The sequence below is a fragment of the Microcaecilia unicolor genome, chromosome 5 (genome assembly GCF_901765095.1).
Source record: "Microcaecilia unicolor chromosome 5, aMicUni1.1, whole genome shotgun sequence".
Taxonomy (NCBI): Eukaryota; Metazoa; Chordata; class Amphibia; order Gymnophiona; family Siphonopidae; genus Microcaecilia; species Microcaecilia unicolor.
Window position 1 is genome coordinate 134117489 of NC_044035.1, and position 21257 is coordinate 134138745.

Below are 21257 nucleotides of genomic sequence, written 5' to 3' on the forward strand. Positions count from 1 at the left end.
CAAAAAAATGGAGTGGAGAGGACCAAATATCAAGAGATCAGTCGCCAAACACAAGGGTAAGATGCTCCAGAAAAATCTTTATTAGGACCCAGGCCTGGTAATGTATCTCAGTTGCCCTAGCTCCAATAACCTCTCTCAGTTTGTTCCAAGTCTCACTCTAGCATCACTAAAGATTTCAAGCACCACCTGTGGGAAACCCACAACAACTTCTCCTATCTCTGCAGGAAACCCGCAGCTATTTCATCCATCTCCATGGGATTCCCAGGGACCAAGAATTCATACCTGATGAATTCCTGCAATTCCCATTAATAACATAAGAATACCCATACTGGGTCAGACCAATGGTCCATCTAGCCTAGTATCCTGCTTCCAGCAGTGGCCAATCCAGGTTACAAGTACCAGGCAGAAACCCAATTAGTAGCACCATTCCATGCCCCTAGCTTGCTGGCTTCCTCCATGTCCATCTCATTAACAGACTATGTATTTTCCCCCAGGAATTTGTCCAAACCTTTTTGAAGCCCAGATGTGCTAACCGCCTTTACTACATCCTCCTGCAACAAGTTCCAGAGCTTAACTATTCTTTGAGTGAAAAAATATTTCCTCCTATTTGTTTTAAAAGTATTTCCATGCAATTTCATTGAGTGTCCCCTCGTCTTTATAGTTTTTGACAAAGTGAAAAATCGATTTACCTCCACCCGCTCCACATCACTCAGGATTTTGTAAACCTCAATCATATCCCCACTCAGCTGTCTCCTTTCCAAGCTGAAGAGCCCTAACCTCTTTAGCCTTTCCTCATGTGGGAGCAGTTCCATCCCCTCTATCATTTTGATCACTCTTCTTTGAACCTTTTCTAATTCCGCTATATCTTTTTTGAGATATGGTGTCCAGAATTGAATACAATACTGAAGTTGAGGTTGCACCATTGATCTTATTTTGCATCCCTTCCTAATAATTCCTAGCCTCCTGTTTGCTTTTTTGGTCACTGCTGCACACTGGGCAGACGATTTCAGTGTATTGTCTATAATGACATCTAGGTATTTTGCTTGAGTGGAGGAGTGGCCTAATGGTTAGTGCAGAGGCTTGCAGATCTGGAAAATTGGGTTCAAGTCCCACTGCTGCCTGATGGTCTGCAGTGGGTTGAGATCCTGGGGAACAGGTTCAATTCCCTCTGCAGCTCTGTGTGACCCTGGGCAAGTCCATTTTCCCAGGTACAACAGTAGTACAATGTACTACTTAGACTGTGAGCCCACTAGTGACAGACCCAGTACCTGTAAAATGAAGCTGTAAACCACTTAGGTCTAAGCAGTATATAAATACTTAAATGATTCCTAAAGTGGAACCTAGCATCAGATAACTATGATTCAGATTATTCTTCCCAATGTGTATTACTTTGCAATTGTCTACATTAAATTTCATCTGCCATTTTGATGCCCAGTCTTCCAGTTTCCTAAGGTCTTCCTGCAATTTTTCACAATCTGCAAGCGTTTGGACAACTTTGAATAGGTTTGTGTTATCTGCAAATTTAATCACCTCACTTGTCGTTCCAATTTCCAGATCATTTATAAATATGTTATATACCACCGGCCCCAGTACAGATCCATGCAGCACTCCACTATTCACCCTCCTACATGAAGAAAAATGGCCATTTAACCCTACCTTCTGTTTTCTGTCCACTAACCAATTCTTAACCCACAGAAGGACGTTGCCGCCTATCCCATGACTCCTTAATTTTCTCAGGAGTCTCTCATGAAGAACTTTGTCAAATGCTTTCTGAAAATTTAGATACACAATCAGGCTAATTTTCGAAAGAGAAGGACGCCCATCTTTTGACACAAATCGGAAGATGGGTGTCCTTCTCACAGGGTCGTCCAAATTGGTATAATCGAAAGCAGATTTTGGACATCCCCAACTGCTTTCCGTCGCAGGGACAGCCAAAGTTCAAAGGAGCATATTGGAGGCGTAGTGAAGGCAGAACTTGGACGTGCCTAACACATGGATGTCCTCGACCCATAACGGAAAAAAGGGCGTCCCTGATGAGCACTTGGATGACTTTACTTGGTCCTGTTTTTCTTACAACCAAGCCACAAAAAGGTGGCCAAAATGACCAGATGACCACTGCAGAGAATCGGGGATGACCTCCGCTTACTCCCCCAGTGGTCAGTAACCCCATCCCACCCTAAAAAAACATCTTTAAAAATATGTTGTGGCAGCCTCTATGCCAGCCTCAGATATCATACTCAGGTCCATCACAGCAGTATGCAGGTACCTTGAGCAGTTTTAGTGGGTGCAGTGCACTTCAGGCAGGCAGACCCAGGCCCACCCCCCTCCCTACCTGTTATGTTTGTGGTGGAAACAGCGAGCCCTCCAAAAGCCACCAGAAACCCACTGTACCCATATCTAGGTGCCCCTCTTCACCCGTAAGGGCTATGGTAGTGGTGCACAGTTGTGGGTAGTGGGTTTTAGGTGGGGTTTGGGGGCTCAGCAGACAAGGTAAGGGAGCTATGTTCCTGGGATCATTTTATGAAGTCCATTGTAGTGCTCCCTAGGGTGCCTAGTTGGTGTCCTGGCATGTCAGGGGGACCAGTGCACTACACATGCTAGCTCCTCCCACGACCAAAGGGCTGGCATTTGTTCATTTCTGAGGTGGACGTCCTTGGTTTCCATTATCGCCGAAAATCAGAAACAACTAAGTCTAGGGATGACCATCTCTTAGGATGACCAAAATTTCAAGATTTGGGCGTCCCTGACCGTATTATCAAAACAAAAGACATCCATCTTGTTTCGATAATACGGGTTTCCCTGCCCCTCCATCGGGACGTTTTCCGAGGACGTCCTCAACAAAACGTGGGCATCACTTTCGATTATGCCCCTCCACATTAACCGGCTTACCTTTTTCCACATGTTTATTCATTCCTTCAAAGAAAATTAAGCAAATTATATTGCATTTATGTTTATTCTTGGTTATTTAACTATTGTTATGCTGTTAACAAAATAGTAAGTTTTATCTTAAACTGTACCTGCTGTACACCACCTTGGGTGAATCTCTTCCTAAAGGTGGTTAATAAATCCCAATAAATAAATAAATAAATTGACTGAATCCATGCTGACTCTGTCCCATTAAACGATGTTTGTGTCTACATGTTCAGTAATTTTATTCTGTGTAATAGTTTCCACTATTTTGCCCAGCACTGAAGTCAGGCTTACCAGTCTGTGATTTCCTGAATCACCCATGGAACCCTTTTTAAAAATCAGCATCACATTGGCCACCCTCCAGCCTTGAGGTACGACCGTTGATTTTAATGACAGGTTACAGATTACTAGCAGCAGATTAGCAATTTCATGTTTGAGTTCTTTCAATACCTTGGAATGTATATCATCTGGTCCAGGAGGTATATCACTCTTTAACTTGTCAATTTGGCCCAGTACATCTTCCAAGTTTACCAAGATTTCTTTCAGTTCCTTCTCGTCATCACCCCTGAAAATCATTTCCGGTATAGGTAGATCTCTTACATTTCTCTCTAGTTTAGACTGTAGCTTAAGTAAGTTTGGTTTGATTAGATACGTACAAGATTAGTATTTTCAATAATTATTTGCCTAAAAATTCTGTACAGGTGAATCAGAAGAAGAGTGAGCCTGATGTGTTAACCTCATTTAGGAGACCTTTTCCAATTCCATGGTACAGCTACCATGCCATTGCCAATCAGACATGCCAACCAGACACTACAGCTGGGCTCCCACAGAAGCCCTATGTTAGCGTTTGCCCCCTCCATGTGCCATTTCTGGTGCACTGGGTTTTTAAAAAATGTTCTATGCCAGGTACTTATTCAACGGTAATTGGGCAGTGCTGTGTGCTGCCTGGTTCCCGCCTCCTAAATAGGTGGTGGTGATAAGGACTCCCCTGGGCAATGGCTACACAGCAAGTATTTCACTTATGCACGACCATTTCTTTCCCTGCATGGAAATTCCCTTTTATCTCCTGGTAAAAGGGGGCCTCTAACCTGCATCAACGCCATTGCAGTGGTCCTTTTACTGCAGCTTGGTAAAAGGACACCATAATTCTTAAGTAATTCTGCAGGATAATACATCAGTGTGAACCACTTTTGTTGTATCATTCACCTGCAAAAATGATAAACAGACTATGCTGAAACTTATTTTTTAAATGATTTTTTATAGTGCTAAAGCACAGTTTTTCCTGATGTGGCAGTGCCATGCAATTGCACAAAAAGACTTTCCTTAAGTTAAAATCAGTTGTACATGCAGTTGGGGCTAGCTTCTTTCTGAAGCTGCCTTGTAAGTGCTTAATTATGTTTTCAGACACGATAGAGCTCTTTTACTAAGTAACGCTAAAAAGTGGCCAGCGCTATCCCCAGCGCGGGTTTTTCCTGTGCACAGAGGTCACTTTTAGCACATTTCCACTATTCCTAATTATGGCATGTGCTAATTTCCCTATTAGCTTGTGGTCATTAGCATATGAGCATTTACCAACACCTATTTTCTAGGCAGCAAGAGCACAAGCGCTAGCCACGCACTAAACACTTGGCTCACAGTGATGTGAGCCATCGTTTTTACACCAGCAAAGCAAATATAATCATTCACAAAGTTCTTAAAAACATTATCCTGCTAGTACTCCAACACTCATCTTCACATTCCTATCTCAGAATAAAACAGCTTCAAACAGCACTACACATAGCCCTCTACATACTAGTCCCCCCTCTACATACTATTCCTTCTCACACACCCCCACACATTTCTCTCCCACTGAAAGCTTCTGCCTACACACACTACATGTCCATATCATTCCCAAAGCACATATGCTCTCCCCCACTAATCCATTACATGCTGCAGAGAAACACACAAGGGCATAGTTATCAATGTAGGCTATTGTTAACATATGTTATTCTACCACTAACGCATACTATTTTAGCATGAGTCCCATTTTATGCAATGAGACCTAGTTCCTAATTACTGGGGCTAACAGTAAAATAGCCTGTCTTAAAAGTGGAGCACCTTAATACAGAGGTGTAACCAGATGTCAAATTTTGGGTAGGCCACTGGGCAAACTGGGTGGGCCCATGTAGTCTGTACATTCCCTTCCCCCCTTGGTGCCAACACAACACATTCAATACCTGAGGTGGTGTGGATCCCCAAGCCCCACCAGCTGCAGAGGCCAGAGGCAAGAGCTTGTTCCAGCTGACAGCACTGTGCACACGATGCCGCTGCTCCAGGGACATAGCCAGACACCCAATTTTGGGTGGGCCTGGGCCCAAGATGGGTGGGTAGAAGAACTCCACCCTGTCCCACAAGTGATTTGGTCTCTCCCTCTCTTGCCTGCATGCCATATGGTCTCTCAAACATCCCCCTCCCCCTATACTTTTTAAATAGCAGATTTTCATTGGCAGCAAGCAGCAAATAATACACACCGCTCATGTTGGCTCCACAGCCTTCCCTCTGATGCAACTTCCTGTTTCCGCATAGGCGGGAATACATCAAAGGGAAGGCTGGTATGCAGGAAGGACAGGAATTTTCGGCTGGTGGGAATCCCTACCAGACACTTCATAGGTGTGGTGCTGCTGGGTGGGCCTGAGCCCAAAGTAGGTGGGCCTGGGCCCACCCAGGCCCACCCTTGGCTACGCCACTACCTTAATAACTTCCCCCTTAATCATTTCCCCCAGTATCTCATCTACTATCATCTCAATCACCTTACACCCCCTTACTCATCACAAACATCACTCACAGACACATCTGTCACATAGCCCAAAAATACACACATTTTTAAACATATGCCATTTATCCAAAAGTTACCCCACTTATCATGCACACAAACTTCTTCTCACACACTCTACCAAAATTTTTTTTAAATACCCTCAAATGTCCTCCACACTCTGCAAGAAGCACGTATCTTACATAGTAATATAGTAACATAGTAGATGACGGCAGAAAAAGACCTGCACGGTCCATCCAGTCTGCCCAAGAAGATAAATTCATATGTGCTACTTTTTTATTTGTACTGTCCTCTTCAGGGCACAGACCGTATAAGTCTGGTCAGCCCTATCCCCACCTCCCAACCACCAACCCTGCCTTCCACCACCAGCTCTGGTACAGACTGTATAAGTCTGTCCAGCACTATCCTTGCCTCCCAACTACCAGTCCTGCCTCCCACCACCAGCTCTGACACAGACCGTATAAGTCTGCCCAGCACTATCCCTGCCTCCCACCACCGGCTCTGGCACAGACCGTATAAGTCTGCCCAGCACTATCCCCGCCGCCCAACCACCAGCCCCGGCACAGATCGTGTAAGTCTGCCCAGCACTAGCCCTGCCTCCCAACCACCAGCTCTGCCAGCTCTGAATGGATGGACAATCCCGTCAGAATTGTGTGTAGATAAGTGATCCTTTTCCCTGTGTTTAAGAGATAATGGGTTGCGAGCTTGTTGAGGGATTTGTTGGACACATGAGATAAAAAAAGAAGAAAATACTAAAAAAGAGTCAGAATTATTATTAAAACAAGTAATCACAGAGGTTTTTAAGAGCCTATGAGAGTGAAGCTGGAAGGGGAGTAATGTGATATACAGCTCTTTGATAAGAAGCCATATTCCCAGCACTAACTGAGGCTCATTTTCCTTTGTGAAAAAGGATCCCTAAACATGTTATGTATATTTGATCACTATCGTGGATATAGAGTGTAAACCTTCATATTAGTAGGACATAACAAATAGCAGTCCTAATTTAAAGAAATAGGATCACTGAGTATCAGGCATAAAAATAAACCAATATGAGGCCGCCAGGAAAATGAATATCACTCTATTATTAATTAGGTCAGAAACTAGAGATTCTATAACCAATATTCTCCTATGAAATTATTCAAAAATCATTTTCACTCCTCAGTCTTCCTTCAGAAATTGAAGAGTGATGTCATTAATGGTCATGGTGGCACTTACTAGTAGAAATAGTAATAGATATGAGAACAGCTTTTAAGTATGTTCTAGGACAGTACGCTATCATTAATCACTCATTATTGCTATTCTTGTCACATAATTAGAAAGGAATAAACATATGAGGAAACATAGTAGAATTAGCACTTATGACTACATAGGTAACGTCCAATAGGCCTTTTGAATAGCAGAACTAATCTTACACCTAGAAAGAGGGTGCATATTTGTAAATAAGGGTATTACCTTCAAGAAAGGAAAAAGTTGAAATTTAGTAACAGGAAAAGGCAATCTGTTTTTAAAGGAAAACAACTTTTATGTGTTACCATGACATCCTTATAATGGTAAAAAAACACCTTCCTGCAGAGAGACCATTTCAAAAATGTTAATAAGGGAACCTTTTTGAAAATTACCGAAGGGGATTATACACATACATGTACATATACACACAGTGCTTTTTTTGTGCCGGTACGCAACGGTACAGTGTACGGCACCTTTTTCTCCTCCTGTCCTCCCCTCCCATGATATCCAGCGATTCTCCGCCTCTCCCCTGCCCTCCCATCAACGTGCAGCGATTCTCCATCTCTCCCCTGCCCTCACCTCTCCCATATCCAGCGATTCTTCGTCCCCCAGCCGTCCTCCTTCACTGCCTGCCAGCCAGCGTCGGACTCAGAAGCAAACGGTGCAGGCAGCGATTGGCTGGCAGTGTCGTAGCTTCCCTCTGCGAGTCCCGCCTATGCGTAAACAGGATGTTGTAGGCGGGACTCGCAGAGGGAAGCTACGATGCTGCCAGCCAATCGCTGCCTGCACTGTTCGCTTCTGAGTCTGACGCTGGCTGGCAGGCAGTGAAGGAGGACGGCTGGGGGACGAAGAATCACTGGATATGGGAGAGGTGAGGGCAGGGGAGAGACGGAGAATCGCTGCACATCGATGGGAGGGCAGGGGAGAGGCGGAGAATTGCTGGAAATCATGGGAGGGGAGGGCAGGGATGAGATAATTGCTGGACATCGATGGGATGGGAGGGAAGGGCAGGGGAGAGAGAATTGCTGGAGATGGGGTGGGAGGGAATGGCAGGGGAGAGAGAATTGCTGGACATCGATGGGAGGGCAGGGGAGAGAGGAGGGCAGGGAAGAGAGAATTGCTGGACATGGATGGGAGGGGAGGGCAGGGAAGAGAGAATTGCTGAACATCAATGGGATGGGAGGGAAGGGCAGAGGAGAGAGAATTGTTGGACATTAATAGGAGGGCAGGGATGAGATAATTGCTGGACATGGATGGGAGGGGAGGGCAGGGAAGAGAGAATTGCTGGACATCAATGGGATGGGAAGAAAGGGCAGTGGAGAGAGAATTGTTGGACATCGATGGGAGGGCAGGGGAGAGAGGAGGGTAGGGATGAGATAATTGCTGGACATGGATGGGAGGGAAGGGCAGGGGAGAGAGAATTGTTGGACATCGATGGGAGGGCAGGGGAGAGAGGAGGGCAGGGAAGAGAGAATTGCTGGACATGGATGGGAGGGGAGGGCAGGGAAGAGAGAATTGCTGGACATCAATGGGATGGGAGGGAAGGGCAGGGGAGAGAGAATTGTTGGACATTGATGGGAGGGCAGGGATGAGATAATTGCTGGACATGGAGGGGAGAGGGGAGAATCGCTAGACGGGGAGGGGAGGACAGGGATGAGAGAATTACTGGACATGGAGGGGAGGGCATGGAAGAGAGAATTGCTGGACATGGAGGGGAGAGAGGAGAATCGCTAGACGGGGAGGGGAGGACACGGATGAGAGAATTGCTGGACATGGAGGGGAGAGAGGAGAATCGCTGGACAGGGAAGGGAGGACAGGGAAGAGAGAATTGCTGGACATGGATGAGAGGGGAGAGAGGAGAAATGCTAGAAATGGATGGAGAGGAGAGCAGGAGATAGAGGAGAATTGCTGGACATGGATGGATGGAGGAGTTGGCAAGGAGAGAGGAGAAATGCTGACTTGGATGGAGGAGAGGGGAGAGAGAATTATTGCTTTATATGGATACAGAGGAAGGAAGAGAGATGAGAAATGCTGGACATGGATGGAGGGGAGGAGAGAGGAGAAGTGCTGGACATGGATGGAGGGGAGGAAAGAAAAAAGAAGATGCACATGGATGGAGATGAGGGAAAGGGAAGAGGAGAAAAACTGCACATGGATGGAGAAAATAGGCCATAGCAAAGAGTGGATCAGAGAGTTCCATATCTCCGTCCACTTCCAGCTATTTTATATCATTGGCTCTAAAAAAAAAAACTCTCTAAAAATGTTTTTGATTTTTATCTTTTACTAGTAAAAAAGGCCCGTTTCTGGAACGAATGAAATGGGCGCTAGCAAGGTTTTCCTGGGAGTGTGTATGTTTGAGAGAGAGAGCCAGAGCGAATGTGCGGGTGTGTGACAGAGTGAGACTGTCTGTGTGACAGTGTGTGTGTGTGAGAATGAGAGTGTGTGACAGGGCCCCTTCCCCTGTTCCTAATGGCCCTCACCCCGTTCCCTCCCCTCCTTTTCCTCCTCCTTCCCACACTTTGGGTTCCTTAAGGCTTTCAAAATTCTATGTACCCCCGTGGCCCTAACGCCCAGTATCCGGATACCCCAATGCTTTCCTCCTCACCCCTCCCCCAAGATGTAATACTTTCACGTACTTCATTTTTTAAAAAAAGTGTCCTATCTAACCTGTGTACAAATGCCCGGCATTCAGATTGTGTTCCTCTCGTAAATTTTCATTTCTTTCATTCATTCAGAACTCTCCCCCCCCCCCCCCCCCCCCGAACACTTTTGGTTCCTTCAGTCTTTTAAAACTCTCCTATGTACCCTGTGTGCTAATGGCCAGCATTCAGATTGTTTTGCTTTGCCAAATTGTCTGTCACTGATGTCACTGAGGTCAGAGCATGCCTGCAAGCAGACCACTTCCGGCAGGCACGGTCCCAAGCACATCCTGTTGGAGGTGAGAATTATTATATAGGATACTTTCATAATAAAGATTCTTCTATGAACATCATACATACTTCTGTGGTACTGAATGAAATGCATTGATTCCTCAGTGAAAATTACAAGTCATTCCACTGTCTTAGATGAGTGCAAGAGTCTCCAGAAAAGAGGTGGAAGAGGGTAAGCGTAGAATATGTTTTGAATAAACTGCAAGAAATCGGCTCAACTGATTGCCAGTCAGGAAGCAGCAGGGCTTGACCTGTTCATACTGAAGACAACATTGCAACAATTCAACAACCAGGCACTGAGGTGACATTGTTTAGATGAGGTGGTTGGTGTGAGTGTCAACGTATTGCAAATTTTGACACAGTTGTGCAGAAAACACAACTCTGTGTTATAAACTCTGTATTTTGTGCTCATTTTTTTACTATTCTCTATACAATACCGATGGCCAAATTTCAGTCAGGATATCTTGTTTCCTGATTGGGTTCATCTTAACTGTTGTTGTAATCTGCCTTTGGAAGCCTGGTTTTATAAAGATGGAATATATTGAAATTAAATGGAAGTAGAATTATACTCTCCTTTCATTGGGACAGGTGGAATCACATCTTCATTTCATCTGTTTTGTAAAAATTTGCATTTTAAATACACAAATGGATTATTCAGTTTTGAACATATTTCAAGGATAAGCGTTTTATAAGTCAAAATAAAAATAAATATTTTGTTTCATGTAGCTCTCTTATTTGTTTAAACATAACTAAATGGGCTATAATGCAGTCCATTGGTTTTCTTATATTTTGACATAGAGGGGCATAATTGAACGAAAACGCCTATCTCCATGGGCGTTTATCTCCGAGAACGGGTCCGTGAAGGGGCGGACCGAACCGTATTTTGGGAAAAAATAGACGCCCATGTTTTATTCAACAATGTGTGAGCTGGGCGTTTTTGTTTTTCAGCGATAATGGAAAATGAAAGCGCCCAGCTCAAAAACGAATAAATCCAAGACATTTATTCGTGGGAGGGGCCAGGATTCGTAGTGCACTGGTCCCCCTCACATGCCAGGACATCAACCGGGCACCCTAGGGGGCACTTTTACAAAACCAAAAAAACAGGTAAAAGAGCTCCCAGGTGCATAGCACCCTTCCCTTGTGTGTTGAGCCCCCCAAATCCCCCTCAAAACCCACTGCCCACAAGTCTACACCATTACTATAGCCCTAAGGGGTGAAGGGGGGCCCCTACATGTGGGTACAGTGGGTTTGGGGGGGTTGGACGACTAATAAGCATTAAGCAGCACAATTGTAACAGGTAGGGGGGATGGGCCTGGGTCCACCTGCCTGAAGTCCACTGCACCCCCTAACAACTGCTCCAGTGACCTGCATACTGCTGCCAGGGAGCTGGGTATGACATTTGAGGGTGAAAATAAAAAGTTGTGAAGCATCATTTTTTTGTGGTGGGAGGGGGTTAGTGACCACTGGGGGAGTCAGGGGAGGTCATCCCCGATTCCCTCCAGTGGTCATCTGGTCATTTAGGGCACTTTTTGGGGCCTTATTCGTGAAAAAACAGGGTCCAGGAAAAGTGTCCTAAATTCTAGCTAAAAACGCATACTTTTTTTCCCATTATCGGTGAAATGCGCCCATCTTTGTTCGGCAGATAACCACGCCCCAGTTCCGCCTTCGCCACACCTCTGACATGCCCCCATCAACTTTGTCCGCATCCGCGACGGAGTGCAGTTGAAAACGTCCAAAAATCGGCTTTCGATTATACCGCTTTAATCGTTTTTCTGAGATAAACGTCCATCTCCCGATTTAGGTCGGAACTTGGGCGTTTTTCTCGTTCGATTATAAGCAGGATACTGTGCCAAAACCAAAGACTCTTATCTCTTCTAAAATGGTCGATAATAAAACACTATCTACCCTAAAAGGTTGTTTTGTGGCTGTACATGAGGAATTGTGATATTAGTATGTGCTTATGTTCCTTATATAATCCTTTCAAGAAAGCCAGTTAATCATTTAACCTATTAGTGAATATAACCACAAAGGCATTCTATGGTCAAATTTTAAATATGGTAATACTAGAGCCCAGCTAAGAAACAGGTTATTTTGATGTTAGTCTTCACTGGACCACAATTGCTTTCCTTGTTGGAAAGGCAGTGGATAGGCAGTGATTTAAAAGGTGGAGGATGAAAGATTTAAAAGGAATATTTATATCCCATATTATCCCTTGCAATCTTGAGTTCAATTTGGCTTACATTTGAATATACAGTGTGAACGATATAATTCAGTAACATCATGGGATCAAGTAGATGGATGTGTCTGCAACGTTTGAGATTAGCATATATATTCAAGTGCCCTGAATATAAAGGACGTCTGTCCTTTAATGATTCTGCATGTTCAGAAATCAAAGCCATATGCATAGACAATTATTCATTATTATCACATACACTGTAACCAGGTTCCTCTAAGTGCAGCCAAGGATAGAACAATCTCCTCCAGCCACGGGCTCCCAGTACAGTCAAGAAATAAATGTCCACCAGCACCTTCAATCTTAAGGACTTTATTCCATGCAGGTTTCTAGTAGACCTGATACAGAGTTCCAACAGCAGCATTCACCTTCAATCTTAAGCACATATAAGCAACCTGAGACCATGTGGCAAATAGTCCCCTTTAAGCAGTAGGCTATCAGCACTACCAGGATTCAATACAGGCTCACAGTCAGCTCCAGTCTGGGCTCTTTATCTAGTGCACAATAAACAGTAGTTCAATTCCAAATAGAAGCAGTTCTTTCAGTTCATCATCACAGTTAAATCACAAAGCAGCAGTTTCTACATTCTACTCTCTTTACCATCAGGAGAGTTCAATACTTTAGGGACTCTTCATCCCCAAGGGATTTCACCCTGCATCAGCTTCACTGGTAGATTCAGTACTTTAGGGACCTCTCTTACCCAAGGGTTTTCAGCCTGCAATTGCTTCTCTCTCTCCCTGCATAATCTTCCCACCTGCCTAATCAATCCCTGGCTTCTGCTACCACAACCAATCATTCTCCTTCCATTAGCTTCCCCCACACCCATACCAGCTGAGTTAAGCATTAAACTAATGATGAGCTCCTGCACACAGGGTTTCCTATCTCTCTTTCCCCCTAGTGGCAGCCAATCTACACATCCTGCCAGCTAACACCCATGTCTTCTCCCATTGCAGCTAGGAGTCCAGTCTGGGTTCCTCATCTCACCCCCTGGCTCCTTGCCTGCAATGCCTTCTGGGACTTGTATTTCAGACTGAAACTGCCTTAACCCAACTATCCTGGATGTGACTTTATCACAACACACACCAGAACAGTCATCCATACACACATGTTGCAAAAGTAAACAGCAACTTCTACAGAGTACATCCAAAACTTCATTTTTATTTTCTCATTTTCATCTTCCAAAATTCTAGACAGCAGATGTACAGATCAGTAGGACACAAAGAGGGGCATTTTCGAATGGGGACAACCATCTCTAAGGGCGCCCAACTATAAGGCAAATGGGCGGGGCAACGCATATTATCAAAACAAGATGGACGTCCATCTTTTGTTTCGATAATACAGTCGGGGATGCCCAAATCTTGACATTTAGGTCGACCTTAGAGATGGTCATCCTTGGTTTTCGGCGATAATGGAAACCAAAGACGTCTATCTCAAAAACGTCCAAATCCAAGCCCTTTGGTTGTGGGAGAAGCCAGCATTTATAGTGGAATGGTCCTCCTCACATGCCAGGACACCAACCAGGCACCTTAGGGGGCACTGCAGTGGACTTCACAAATTGCTCCCAGGTACATAGCTCCCTTAACTTGGGTGCTGAGCCCCCAACCCCCCCCCCCCAGGTCCGCCTGCCTGAATTACACTGCACCCACTACAACTGCTCCAGGGACCTGTATACTGCTGTGATGGACCTGAGTATGGCATTTGAGGCTGGCATAGAGGCTGGCAAAAAAGTATTTTTAAACTTGTATTTTATGGTGGGAGGGGGCTAGTGACCACTGGGGGAATAAGGGGAGGTCATCCCCGATTCCATCCGGTGGTCATCTGGTCAGTTCGGGCACCTTAAAGCCAGTCAAGTGCTCGTCAGGGACACCCTTCTTTTTTCTATTATCAGCCAAGGACAAATATCTCCTAATCACACCCCAGTCCTGCCTTCACTACCCTGCCGACATGCCCCAATGAACTTTGGTCGTCCCTGCGACGGAAAGCAGTCGAGGGTGTCAAAAAATCGACTTTCTATTATGCCGATTTGGACGACCTTGCGAGAAGGACACCTATCTCCCGATTTGTGTCGAAAGATGGGTGTCCTTCCCTTTCAAAAACAAGCATGAAAGCAATCAAAAACAAGTAAAGTCAGAACAACATAGTTTATACCTAAATGTTCAACCACCCTTAGGATTTGTCTTTTGGCTTCAAAAGCAATGTAAGATCTGGATAAATGAATTAAAACAATCAAACGTTTAAAGCAAATGCCCATGATCTGTAATACTTGGCAGAAATAATGAAACAGTGATGTAATATTCACTTAGCAAGTAGCCTGAACCAACATATTTATTTTCCACTGAACACAATTAACTTTGTATGAACTTGACAGCTAATAGTGTGCTGACCTGGGCAATGTTGGCACATTTAGACTGCCTCTGGGCAGCACTTTTGCATGTAGGGAGCTCTTCCCTCATTATTTAATACCTCTCTGTGTAATAGTAGTAATAAAAAAAGTGCATTTTTATAATATACCACTGCATTCCACAAAACAAAAGGAGCAAGCAGAAAAAAGAAATGATGTCCAATGCTCCCAGCGTTCAACCTAATCAATGTTTTTAAAATAAATTGTACCTATAAATAGTAAATCTGATTATTGAGCACCTGATTCTAATAACATGATGTCTGATTTGGTGGCTCTTTGCTAGGTGAAAACATCTCTGCATGAATACAGGAGTCCCTATAACCAGTCCCTCCAAATAACAATATGATTATGATTTATAACTAATTACTACTATAGAGATCCGAGGATGTGGATGACTGGTTAAAAGCCTGATTATTTATTGAAGCCTGATTTAAGGTGATATAGACTGGATCTGGGGTATCCGGGTTTTATCTATTTCCCTATATGCATGGTTTATTGGTGTTAGTGCTAAGGGGTGTGGGGTAATGTTTATCGGCGCTGTTGTGTTCTCCCACCCTTCCCTTGATTTACTTGCAGTCAGATTGATAGACCTGGCTGAGCAAGAGGTGCTTTATTTTTGTAACAGGTGTAAATGTTTGGAATATTAACATATAGATGATGAGTAAGTGTCCACTTACACACGTATACGCTAGTATGTTGTCTAATTGCTATTCGGTAAATACCCAGCTAATGAACATGGCGCATGTTTGCAGAATATATTTAAACACTGTGGCTGGAGCCACTGATCCCACAAATGTTTAACATTTCATGGGTATCCAGATAATTTATTTGTGGGTTTTATTTTGGGGTAGAAAATAAGCTTGTATTTTGCTTCCTACAGTAGAGAATGGTGATTGTATTTTCTTGACAAGTGGATGCTTGTAAGTAAAGTTGAAAAGTAATAAAAATAATGTTTAAAAAACCCTTGCAGACATCTGTTTATCATCTGCAGAAAGATCGTATAGTGGAATGCTCAAAAAGACTCTCAAGCAAATGCTGAAGAAGTTTGTGGCTGAAGATGGGGACATTGGGATTCTGTACTCCTGTATGTACTGGTTGCAATCTGGGAGGTGCCCCAGAGTTTGACAGGATTCTCTCCATTTGAACTGTTATATGGGAGGAGACCTAGAAGAATCCTGGATGTGGTTTAGGAAGCTTTGGAAGGAAAACCCCGCCTGGGAAGGAACTTGGCCGAATATTCGCGCACCATACAGGAGATGCTGAAGAAAGCTGGTGAGGCAGCCAAACTCTGCTTGAAAAAGGCTCAAGTAGGCCAAATCCAAACTTACAATCAAAGAGTGGTACAAAGAACCTTCCAGCCAGATGATAGAGTCTTAGTGCTCTTACCCTCCTCAAAGAGTAAACTATTATACAAGTGGCAAGATCAGTATGAAGTTGTGGAAAAGATGGGACCTGTTAATTATAAGGTGTCCCAACCAGACGAGAGGGACAAGGCAAAGATCTTCCACATTAACTTGTTGAAGAAGTGGGTCCCCATGACTGCAGCACTGGTCCAATGAGATGAGTTTGGGCCAGAGGACCTGACAGAGTTCGGGTCTTCACAGGTCCCATTTGACAACCAACTCTCCAGCTCACAGAAGGCTGATCTAGATTAGTTGGTACGTCAGAATCAAGTTGTATTTTCCAGAGTGCCAGGCTAGACCCATCTTGCAACTCATCACATTCTCACTGAGTGGGGAGTGGAAGTCCAACAGTGCCCCCATAGATTCCAGAAGCCTGGCAAGAAGCTGTGGTGAAAGAGGTCACTAAAATGCTGGAACTGGGCATCATCGAGGAGTCGACCAGTAACTGGTCATCTCCCATTGCACTGGTGCTAAAACTGGATGGGAGTATCCAGTTTTGTACTGATTTCCAGAAGGTGAATGCTGGCTCCAAACTACATGCCTTTCCAATGCTGAGGGTAGACAAACTCATCAAGTGAATAGGAGGAGCCCGATTCATCTTGACCAAGGGACATTGGCAAGTGTCTCTCACCTAGGCTGCCAAAACGTAAACAGCCTTTTCCATGCCAGAGGGATTGTTTCAGTTCATGGTGTTGCCGTTTGGCCTTCATGGGGCTCCAGCTACCTTCAAGCACCTTGTGGATCACTTACAGAAAATGCATGATGACTATCAGGCTGCTTACCTAGATGACATTGTCATCTACATTAAGGATTGGAGGATCCATCTCATCCATATAGAAGCAATACTGGATAGTCTATGGACCACTGGTCTAACAGTAAATCCTAAAAAGTGCTTCTTGAAAGGACAAGAAGTCCAGTATCTGAGGTTCTCGGTCAGAAAAGGACAAGTGAGACCCCAGATCCAGAAGGTAGAGGCAAACACCCAGGTGCCAGTACCCCAGATGAAGAAACAAGTATGAGCTTTCCTGGGCCTCATCAGTTATTACTTCTTTTTTATTTCAGAGTTTGCTGAGAAAGTAGAACTGCTAATCCACCTCCTACAGAAGAAGGCTCCGAAACAGATGCACTAGACCAAAAAGCTAAATGTGGCCTTCCAAACCCTAAAGAGGGACATTTGCTTAGAGCTGGTGCTGGCCAGACTTCAACCAGCCCTTCATTGTGCAGACTTATTCATCAGAGGTTGGTCTCAGGGCCATTCTAGCCCGAGGAAGTGGACCGGGAAAGAGCATCTGGTAGCCTATATTATTCAGAAGCTGTTCCTGAGAGAGAAGAATTATGCGATGTAGGGTTGATCTGAGGAGGGTAGACACTATACTGCCCCTCACCATTAAGGATAGTCCCTCAGATAGCCTTAGCCACCTTAAACCCATTAGTCCCACCCAGGGAGAAAGTGAGACAGGATAGGTGGAGTCAAAGGTACAGGAAAGAGTAAGTATAAAAGATAGGGCCAGACTAGGGTTAAGGAGGCCCAGGAAAGGAAGAATAGAAGTCCCATCTTATGCCTCTACAACCTGTATCTAGCAACTGTGACCTGGCTGAGGTAAGTCAACTTTTTGAATGGAGACTTGTAAGCCTTGCTCTGAGGTCTGGGTGGAGGCAGACTTGAAAACTTAGAGAGAAAATGATAGAGAAAAACATAAGAACTCACAGGCTGTGTTTGGGGAGTGACAGCCACCAGCCACAGACTGTGTTTTGGGCCTTTCAAGCCTAGTTAAAACTATATTTGCTGAACTATCAGGCGACCCTCAGGGGGAGGAATGCTGGCTTCGGCCGAACCCCTGGTAAGCCTTTCCTCAGCTGAGAGGTGCCCAGCTCTACCACCGGCTGCCTTTCAGGTGCTGTGGAGGACTTGCAGCTCATCTGCATATCCTTACAGCCTTCTCTGGGGTGACACCCAGGTCCACTCCAATCCACTCAGGGCCTCCGCTCTAGGTGCCCAGCGCTCCCACCAGGTGCTGTGGAGGACTTGCAGCCCTTCTGCATTTCCTCACAGCTATATCCCGGGTGACTCCAGTTCCACCCCGATATTCCCAGGGCCCTCGCTCCAAGTGTACAGAGTTTCCAGGTGCTTTTTGGCTAGGATCAGGCGACCCTCAGGGGGAGGAATGCTGGCTTTGGCCTAACACCTTTTGTTCATGGTCCTGTGATGTAACAGGCTTCAGGTTTTCTGTTAACAAAGAACTTGTTTCATTTTTACACCATTCTCCAGCTGTGTTATTTCGCAGGCCTACCCTCAACCCTAACTTGTGATATCACACATTTCTTTTCTGGAAAATCTTGCACTCATCTAAGAGAACCATAGCTGTTCTCCAGATCCAAATTTTTAATAAGGATCAAATACTTCTGACTAAAATCCACGGTAACTGTTTATGTTTAAAGCCAAATGACATTTGTGTGTATCATGATGATAATTGCTAGTTGGTGGCAAAGTCATTTAGATAGGGGGGCCAGCATGACTGTAGGCTTATTGCAAATTAATTCAGGAACATATACCCTAAATTATATTAATAATGGTAAAGTTTTGATAGAGTTGTGCAGAAAAGAAGCTTTGCATAATTTCTTTTTGAAACACATATAACTAGGCTCCTGCTGATAGTTACCCCTTTATGCACATATACAATACATTCTAAAAAGTGGCACATATTTTAGTATTCTATATTGGTTTCTGGGCACTCAGGTGCTGTCAAGGTCTCAGGCTCTCAGACACTGGACTAACATGAGCCCTTGGGCTGCTGATGAGGAGCGGCAGCAGCAGGCAAAACCCTCCAACCCAGACTGGACAGGATACAGGATTCTCAAGCAGGATTCAGGAACTAGCGTTACTGGAACAGGACTTCACCTGCGCTTGACCGCTGTTCCCTAGGGGTTGAGCCCCTAGGTGTAGGCAGCCGGCAGGACTTACTGGATGGAGTGGATCAAGACAAACTTGATTAGACAGGGTACAGGATACAGGGTCTCAAACAGGCAGGAAACAAACACAAGGTTCACAACCAGAAGGGAAAGGAAGCCAAAAGCAGACAGGGAAGGAGCAATCAGGACTGGATTCAAGACAGGATTCAGGAGACTCAAACAGGCAAGGAATACAGACTAGGGACACTAACTAAGAAACAAGGCTAAACAAGACAAGGCAGAAGTGCACTTAAGCATAAACACCACCCTGGACCTTTGGCGTTGCAAAGGCAAAGCAGAAACTTTCCAGGTGGCTAATAAGCCCATCAGCAGCTGAGGCTCAGCTACAGCAATCTCAAGGCAGCTAAGGGTGAGGCTAGCTGCCAAACTTCCAAGCAAGACTGGAGGGCTAAAATATCTGGACCGGACCGAAAAGAGTCTGGAAAGTCTATGGCAGCCACCGGTTCTGGCCACCAGAGGGCGAGGCGAGCACAGCCAAGGAAAACAGTCACAATCCTGACAGGTGCCATAATAGAAAAGTCTCTTTGTGCACAGTATCAGTATTCATGTTTGATTTGAAAAGAGTAAGTCTGGACAGACAGAGATAATGGATTTGTGAGGCTAATGGATGGGCTCATTTTCAAAACAGAAAAATGTCTAAAAAGTGGCATTTGGATGTTTTTCTTGCCAAAACATCCAAATTGCTATTTTTGAATCCCATTTTTTAGATATTTTTCTATGCAGTTCATCGGCTGTACATCCAAATCACAAGGGGGCATGCCATGGGGCATGTTGGAGGCAGGATTTGGGCATTCCTAACACTTGAACATTTTTCTGTCATAAAGGAGCATAACAAAAATGTCCAGGGCTACAATTTAGATGTTTTGGTCTAGACCTGTTTTTATCAAAACTAAGTCCCTAAAAGGTGTGTTAAATGACCAGATGACCACTAACCCCATGTTATTGCAACAGTGGTCACTGACCCCCCTCCCTCCTCCTTGAAAGAAACAATACTGACCAGCATCTATGACAGCTTCAGATATAATAGCCAGAACTATTAGAGCAGCAAGCAGGTCCATGGAGTAGCCTAGTGATCAGTGCAGTGCCCTGTAGAGATGGGGACCTAAGCCCATATCCCACTCTAACTGTTATACTTGTGGTGGAATGTGTGAGCCCTCCAAAATTCACCAAAAATCTACTGTATCTACATATACAGTAGGTGACACTTGAAGCATAAGGGCTATTGTAGTGGTATACAGTTGGGTACTATAGATTTTTTGTGCATTTTAGAGGGCTCACCTTACAAGATACGAGTGTAATGGTGAGACCTGTACCTAGGACCTTTTATGTACCCCAGCTCTGCTGGGATGTCTAGGTGGCCAGACTGCTAAGGACGCTGGCTCCTCCTACATCCAAATGGCTTGATTTTGTGCATTTTTCACTTGAATGGATTTTTTTTTAATGGTCCAAAAAGATAGAAGCACTAAGTACAACAACAACTAGCAAATAGCCATTTTCAAAACAAAATGATAGATGTTTTTCTGTTTCTAAAATTGCTATATTTCATTACTTAAATTTTGGAAGTTTTTAGCAAAATGTGCAAAGTCAGATTTAGACATCACATCAAAAATACCCCTCTAAGTTTCTCTATAAGGGCTTAGGTCTTAATTTTGAGTGGCTCTCCCCTAGCCTATGACTTATCTAGCATTTGTATTTTTTTTCCAAAATAAAAGACAATTTTGAAAAAATGAAAGTATATAAGTACATAAGTAGTGCCACACTGGGAAAGACCAAAGGTCCATCAAGCCCAGCATCCTGTTTCCAACAGTGGCCAATCCAGATTACAAATACCTGGCAAGATCCCAAAAAGTACAAAACATTTTATACTGCTTATCCCAGAAATAGTGGATTTTCCCCAAGTCCATTTAATAACAATCTATGGACTTTTCCTTCAGGAAGCCGTCCAAACCTTTTTTAAACTCCGCTAAGCTAATCACCTTTACCACATTCTGTGGGAATGAATTCCAGAGTATAATTACACGTTGACCGAAGAAACATTTTCTTTGATTCGTTTTAAATTTACTACATTGTAGCTTCATCGCATGCCCCCTAGTCCTACTATTTTTGGAAAGCGTGAACAGACTCTTCACATATACATTTTGCCTGTAGGCTATTGTTAAAAGAAAAACAGTGAAGCCAAAGATGTTTTGATCATCACAAAAAGTTTAATAAGGAAATGCCATGTTTTCACAAACGAATGAACATGGAGAAAGAGAGAGAGAGAGAGAAAGAGAGAGAGAGAGAGAGAGAGAGAGAGAGAGAGATGTTTTTGGTTAATTGGAAGTACAACACTGCTGATTTGTAGCTTTCATTGCAGCATTTTCACTTCTTG

At 44.2% G+C, this 21257-nt stretch overlaps 1 long non-coding RNA gene across 1 annotated transcript; it reads left to right on the forward strand.

The window, feature by feature from the left end:
- On the forward strand, nucleotides 1–21241 carry LOC115470279. Its single transcript, XR_003942160.1, has 3 exons — nucleotides 1–12; nucleotides 6976–6978; nucleotides 21153–21241. It is a non-coding gene; the product is annotated as an uncharacterized LOC115470279 (long non-coding RNA).
- Nucleotides 21242–21257: the final 16 nt, after the last annotated feature.